This window comes from Formica exsecta, unplaced genomic scaffold (assembly GCF_003651465.1).
Source record: "Formica exsecta isolate Colony F162 unplaced genomic scaffold, ASM365146v1 scaffold191, whole genome shotgun sequence".
NCBI lineage: Eukaryota > Metazoa > Arthropoda > Insecta > Hymenoptera > Formicidae > Formica > Formica exsecta.
In genome coordinates, this window is record NW_021849211.1 from 346,409 (window position 1) to 352,451 (window position 6,043).

Consider the following 6,043-nt stretch of genomic DNA (forward strand, 5'->3'; position numbering starts at 1 on the left):
CTTTCCTTTCCATATCACAAACGGCTGGTTGGTATTCCGATCTTATACCTTTTCTCCGATCCGAAATAGAAATGCCTGTGAAGTGTTTTGATTGCATCGCTCCAACATTTACACGCGATCTACGCGTCAATAATAAATAAACTTGTCATTAAAAATTAGACTCTCACCCTTTTATATATTATATCTATAAATGCATTGCTATTGTCAACGTCTGTCAAACGGTACAATGTAATTACTTATTTCGAAAGGCAAAACGTACACATACGTTTATAGTCTTTTTGCGCTTTATAAAGGTTGATGATTTCTTACCATTTTTGGAGACCATTGAACAGTAATATCGGAAAACAATTCCATAAGATGTAGATTTACCATCGTAAGACCTGTGACAAATGTGGATGTATGAAATCACGAGTTGCCCAACGGCCGTTCTTTCGCGTTCAGGAAATAAGCGACTGGGCGCAATAACGGGAAACTGTAGGATAGCTACCAAGGCAAAATGGTAAGAAGAATCTCGTGTTCGTGACTTTAACGTACTTGCGTTGACGTCAAAATGTATGTGAAGCAGTTAAGTTGAAATACGATAAAAACGTACTATAAATCCACGTACCCTCGCTTTCGGTACAAGAAAATCCACCTGATGTACGAGTTTCGGTATCGGTTGCACCGACCATCAGAATTGTATGAATGAATCGTTCTCAAATAATTTTTAGATGTATTCGATGCGTTATTAAATATCTTTTTGTATAGAAATTCAGTATTACAGAAATAAGGTAAACATGATGGATGCAGAATACAGTAAACAATATTGCATATTAAAATGTTTACTAATATAAAATAAAATCTGTTAAAAAATTACCTTCCCAAGAGAAATTTATAAAATCTATGTGTATCGAATAGTATCACAAATTTATGCGCCTGTTCTGTATAAAAAATTGTTCTGTATAAAAGTACTATTTTTATGTATATTTTTTATTACTTCTTTTTTTCTCTTTCTTTTAAACTTGTTATTTTCTACAAAAGCGTTATTAAATTATACAAGATAATTGTATATAACAATATTATCAGAATTTTTCCGTCGCGCATGCGGGTAATTATAGTAAAATCTTGATAATAAGAGATCCGTGTTCTTTAAATTTTAGAAATATTCTTTATATTAGTCATTTGTTCGACAATAAAATGTAAAAAAAAAGATAAGTTAATATCTTTATCAAGTTCTGAATCAGTATCTTTTTATTGAAAAGATAAATAATTTTCTCTGAGTTTAAATTATAATTATATACCATATTATGATAATAAGGTAACAATAACAAGGCATAAAATATGAATTTAAATTTTATATTACAAAAACAATACATGCATTACAGAGAAAACATCTTATTACATCTTATTTATACTGAATGAGAAAACGGCATGTATATATGAAAGAAAGAAAGAGAAAGAGAAGAGAGAAGAGAAGAGGAAATTAAATGGACGACTAAGACTTGCCGCATGTTCACGCTTGTTCTTCATGTCGCGGTCAAGGAGCGGTGCCTCAGAGATAACCCATCCTTTGAAGATCCCGTAGAGATCGACAGCACGGGAGGGAATTTAATTTCGACGATGTGTCCGCGGAACGAGCGCGGAACGGCGGTCCCCGTGAATAAAACGCGTCGTCTTTCATGATATGTGAAGCCGTAAAGGGATGGCGTGCGCCTCAGCGGAAACGGGGCTCGAATAGACCGACAATCGATTCCCAGCTGTGCAAAGCCGCGCGTAGCATACAAAGAGCAAGAAAAGAAACGATAGAGAGGGAGAGAAAGAATCTCCTGTGAGCAAGTTTAAATCGAGACACGAGGATGACAAAGAAATTGCAGATGCGTACGGTATATGTCCGAGAATAAGTGGACAAGAGAGGATTGTGAGCATGTCTAATTTGCGCGATGCTTTTCTTTAACGAAAATCTACTGTTTATAAAACAATTTTTATGACAGATAAGCTAAAAATATTTAATCTCTCAAAACATCTTTTTAATTATCCTTTAGATAATGGATATATCTACCTAATGTCTATGTCCTTAAAAATGTAGATCTAATGAGAGAGAAAGAAGAGAGAGAAAGAAAGAGAAAGATGAGTTCTTTAAAGAAATATAATTGTTTAAGAATTCTTGATGTTTTAAGCAACTACCGATTACATTATTTATTAAATGCGTGTTTCCTGTGTTAAGAAGAAATTATAATTATATTTATTATACATTATTGTACTACTACATACTTTCGCATTTTCCCGACTGCCCTATATATGTAACCGCATGTCTGCGAAATAGTAATTTGGTGCAAATATATCTTGGCAGACAACCAAAACTAATGTTATCCGGCAACAAGGAAGACCAGTTGTGGACGCAGGGATGACGGAGCATCGCGGAAATTATCATTACTCAAATTATCGTCCTCAAAGTTTACAAATCGAAAGCGACCAAACTTCCTAGTAATGTTGCTTAAGAAAAAACTTTTTTATGTTTTACTTCTCTTTGCATTCCTTTGTCTATTTTGGTTTCTTCAGATAGTTTATTTTTCGATAATATACATATTATTGTTTTGCAGAAAACTGAGAAATATAGCCGTCTCTATTTCAGTAATTATTTTGCGCAAATATATTTGTGATGGAGTTTCAATGGTCATAGCAGAGATTGTGTTCTACATTGCGTCGACAATATTCATAACTCATCAAATCTAAAGATTTGTAAAATGGAGTAATAAGCTTTGCCAGAGTAAGAGCAACAGTATTTATTTATGTCAACAGAAAAAGGCATGGATTTCTTTGATATATTATGACTGTGCTTTCATTTACATAAGAGAATCTTAATCCTTAGCTGAATTAATCTTGATTAATCTTGTTTTCTTTCTGTCTCTCTTTTTTTCTCTTCCTCTTAACAGCAGAGTATATCAAGATATGATAATATGAAAACAAGACTTGCTTTCTATTCAGACTTTTGTGGATATAAATACAAAAGCATTTCTCTCTCTCTTTCTCGAGGAATATATAAAGAGATTAAAACAAGAGGCACATAGGGATTCCTATAAAACAAAAACCATCTGCGTGTTATTACGTTATTTGTCTGGAAATATTACAGGAACTTATAATAAATCTTCAACAAAAGATTAAAATGAATCATTAACAGTTGTACCGTAGCGGAAAGTTCATTAAACATAATATTAGTATCTCGTGTTTGCCAGGGACAAATATCATTTTTGCTCAAAGGATTGGCTGTTTTTCTTAACATTTCCGCAATAATTCATCCTAGGTCCTTTGTTTCTTATTGTCACTCCACCAGCTCTTTTATTTCGAATCTCCGAAAGTTTCACTACGGCCGACCGCACGTAGTCAAGAGGATCGACCATTTCTCACGGGAGGAGAAAAAGGAGTTTATAAGTAAAAAACGTCGCTCTCGTGAGCGATCCTTCGCTTTCGAACAAACGAACCGTGTCGCATCGAAGAGAGAAGGAAGCAGCTTCTTTGTCGCGGCCTCAAAAACAAATCCGTCAGAAGTCCGCGCGAGTCGGCCCGAAACTTACTTATGACCCGTTACTTTTCGGGATATTTTCATGGCGCATTTTCGCCCGGGATGCTTCATCATCGCGAGCGACCTGGGGAGAAATGCGTGAATTTATGGAAATCTTGGATACATATTGGATAAAAGTGTTTTATAGGATGAGCGAAGACGGTTGCGCGTTGCCAAACATCCGGCGGATTTAATCCGTTTCTTTCACATTGGGAGTCGCGAGCGGAAATGTATTCACGAATAAAATGTACGCCTCGCAATGAGATGGCACAGCGGGATTTATAAAGTCGCTTTGCCCCCGCAATTTTACGTTTTTTATTCCTTTGACACCAACGAATAGGCGAGTGCAGTAATTGAAACGTCACTCTATACCGGAAGTTGTTCCGGTTAAAAATAAAAGAGCGATGCACGTGAACAAGTAATCGTGGTAAGAACTAAATCTTTGATTAAATTTAAAGAAATGTATAGTGTGTCCCAAAAGTCGCGTATTTTCTCGAATCATAACAAAATAAAACAATTAGAAATTATTACTTGATAATATCAATATTAAAAATTGTCAATTTCTTAATTATACGCAAAAATGTGTAAATATCTAATTATTATGTTGCGATTTTTGTATTTTAATTAATACTTTTACCTATTGTGTTTTAAATAAATATTTTGTTTATGTATTTATGTGTGTATTTATCGTCCAATATAAATACATTTTTGAATAATTATTTGAAACAAAACTATTTATATAATTATCTTTGATAGTCTGCGGTTTAAGTATCATTTGCTACTCACACGCAGAAATCAATAAACTGAAAATTTTTATAATTTTAAAAATTAAAATTTTTTGTAGCTACATAGTTATGGCACTATGTTTTAAAAGAAGCGATTATGGGATATTAGGTAGAAAATAGAATATCTGTGGAAATCTTTTTTATAAGTCTTTGTATGTGTGTAATTTAACTAGAGAGATTTTATGAATCATTAAGATCATCGGTCGGAAGCTCAGGCGACTGCTATTGCAAAAGTTAAATGGAAACAAGTTAAGCTGGTAACAGGCGATAAGCCAAAGTCTTGATTGGCCTTTAAAGTCATGTCTATAATGGTACGCATTGTGATCAAGCCTTTCAAAGGACTAGTCTCGTAAAACGCTTTTTCGAGAGAACTTCGTGTTTTTTCGTTTAGAATAAACGTGAAAGTCAAATGTTTATATATACACAGGGTGTATATATACACAACATCCTCTTTTCCATTACAAATTCTGTGATAAAAGAGTTGTGGCCTTACTCTAGCCGATCGTTATCTTAGCCGGAAACTTTACAACGAAGTAGTTCGTAACTTCTGATCAGGTTGCATCTTAAGAAAACAGAGTATATCCGCGGCCCGAAGAAAATCGTTACTTCACCAGCTGCCGCTACTGTGTACGCGCCTCTCGTTATATAAAAAGAGTTTTTACTCTATAAACATATTTGCACAACGTTTTCTCTCTGACTTTGTGTATCGTTGAAGGAACAGATTTTTTGGATTAACGAAGAGAGAAGCGCAGAGACTTTTGACAAGACGAAAATCAAGGTTCTCCTTACACATTCTTTATTTGTAATATCTGTATTGTTACTCGGTCCAGTTGTTACGATTAACATACTTGACACAATAATAATATGAATTTACTCGCCATAGTTTATAAATTATTAAACATAATTTATAAAATTGTAAAGAATTTTTCTTAACACTTGACAGCCAAAAAAATTATGCGTACGAATTATATATAAAACTATAAAGAAACTGTACATGTACAAAAATCATTAAAAAAGGAACGAAGTCAAAGGGTAGAATACGGATAATATACGTCGTAAACTGAAAAGCAACTTCTATCGGAAAGACCGCAAGCTGACCTGTTAATTGACGATCGTTTTATCGAGTCTTACTTAATTCAGCGTATCGTCCCTCCCTTTACTTAGCGTCGCACGGATGAAGGAGCCTGTCCACGAGATAATTAAACTCCCGGCTTGGCCCGAATGCCCGGCAAGTATTAATGGAATTTATAATGGTCTTTTTGTGAGAGCACTTTAAGCCGGCGAACCGTGAAACTCTTCCTCTTAGTAGCGGACTGGGACTCGTTTCTGGATGACGGTGATTTGAAACGTGATAATGACTCTCCTTTGTGTCAATGATAAGACAGACCAGCAAATTGAAATTTGCTAATGAAGGTTTGTGCGCAAATCAATACGTGTTTTTTTCCAAACGCGAGTAAAATATTGGGTTGAACGGAAAGTTCGCGCCGTTTTTTCGGTTTTCATCTCTTAGTAAAAAACGGAACGAACTTTCCGTTTAACCCAATAGTTCGTTCCATAGATTTTCGAATAATCGTCAATAGCCGAAAAAACACTTTTCGGTACATTTGAAATTGGTTATTAACTGGTTTATTTCAAAACCTATGGAGCAAACTACAAACATTTTGATCTCATTTGAAAGATAATTTAATACCGAACAAAAAGTTTCCTATAAACATGGGTC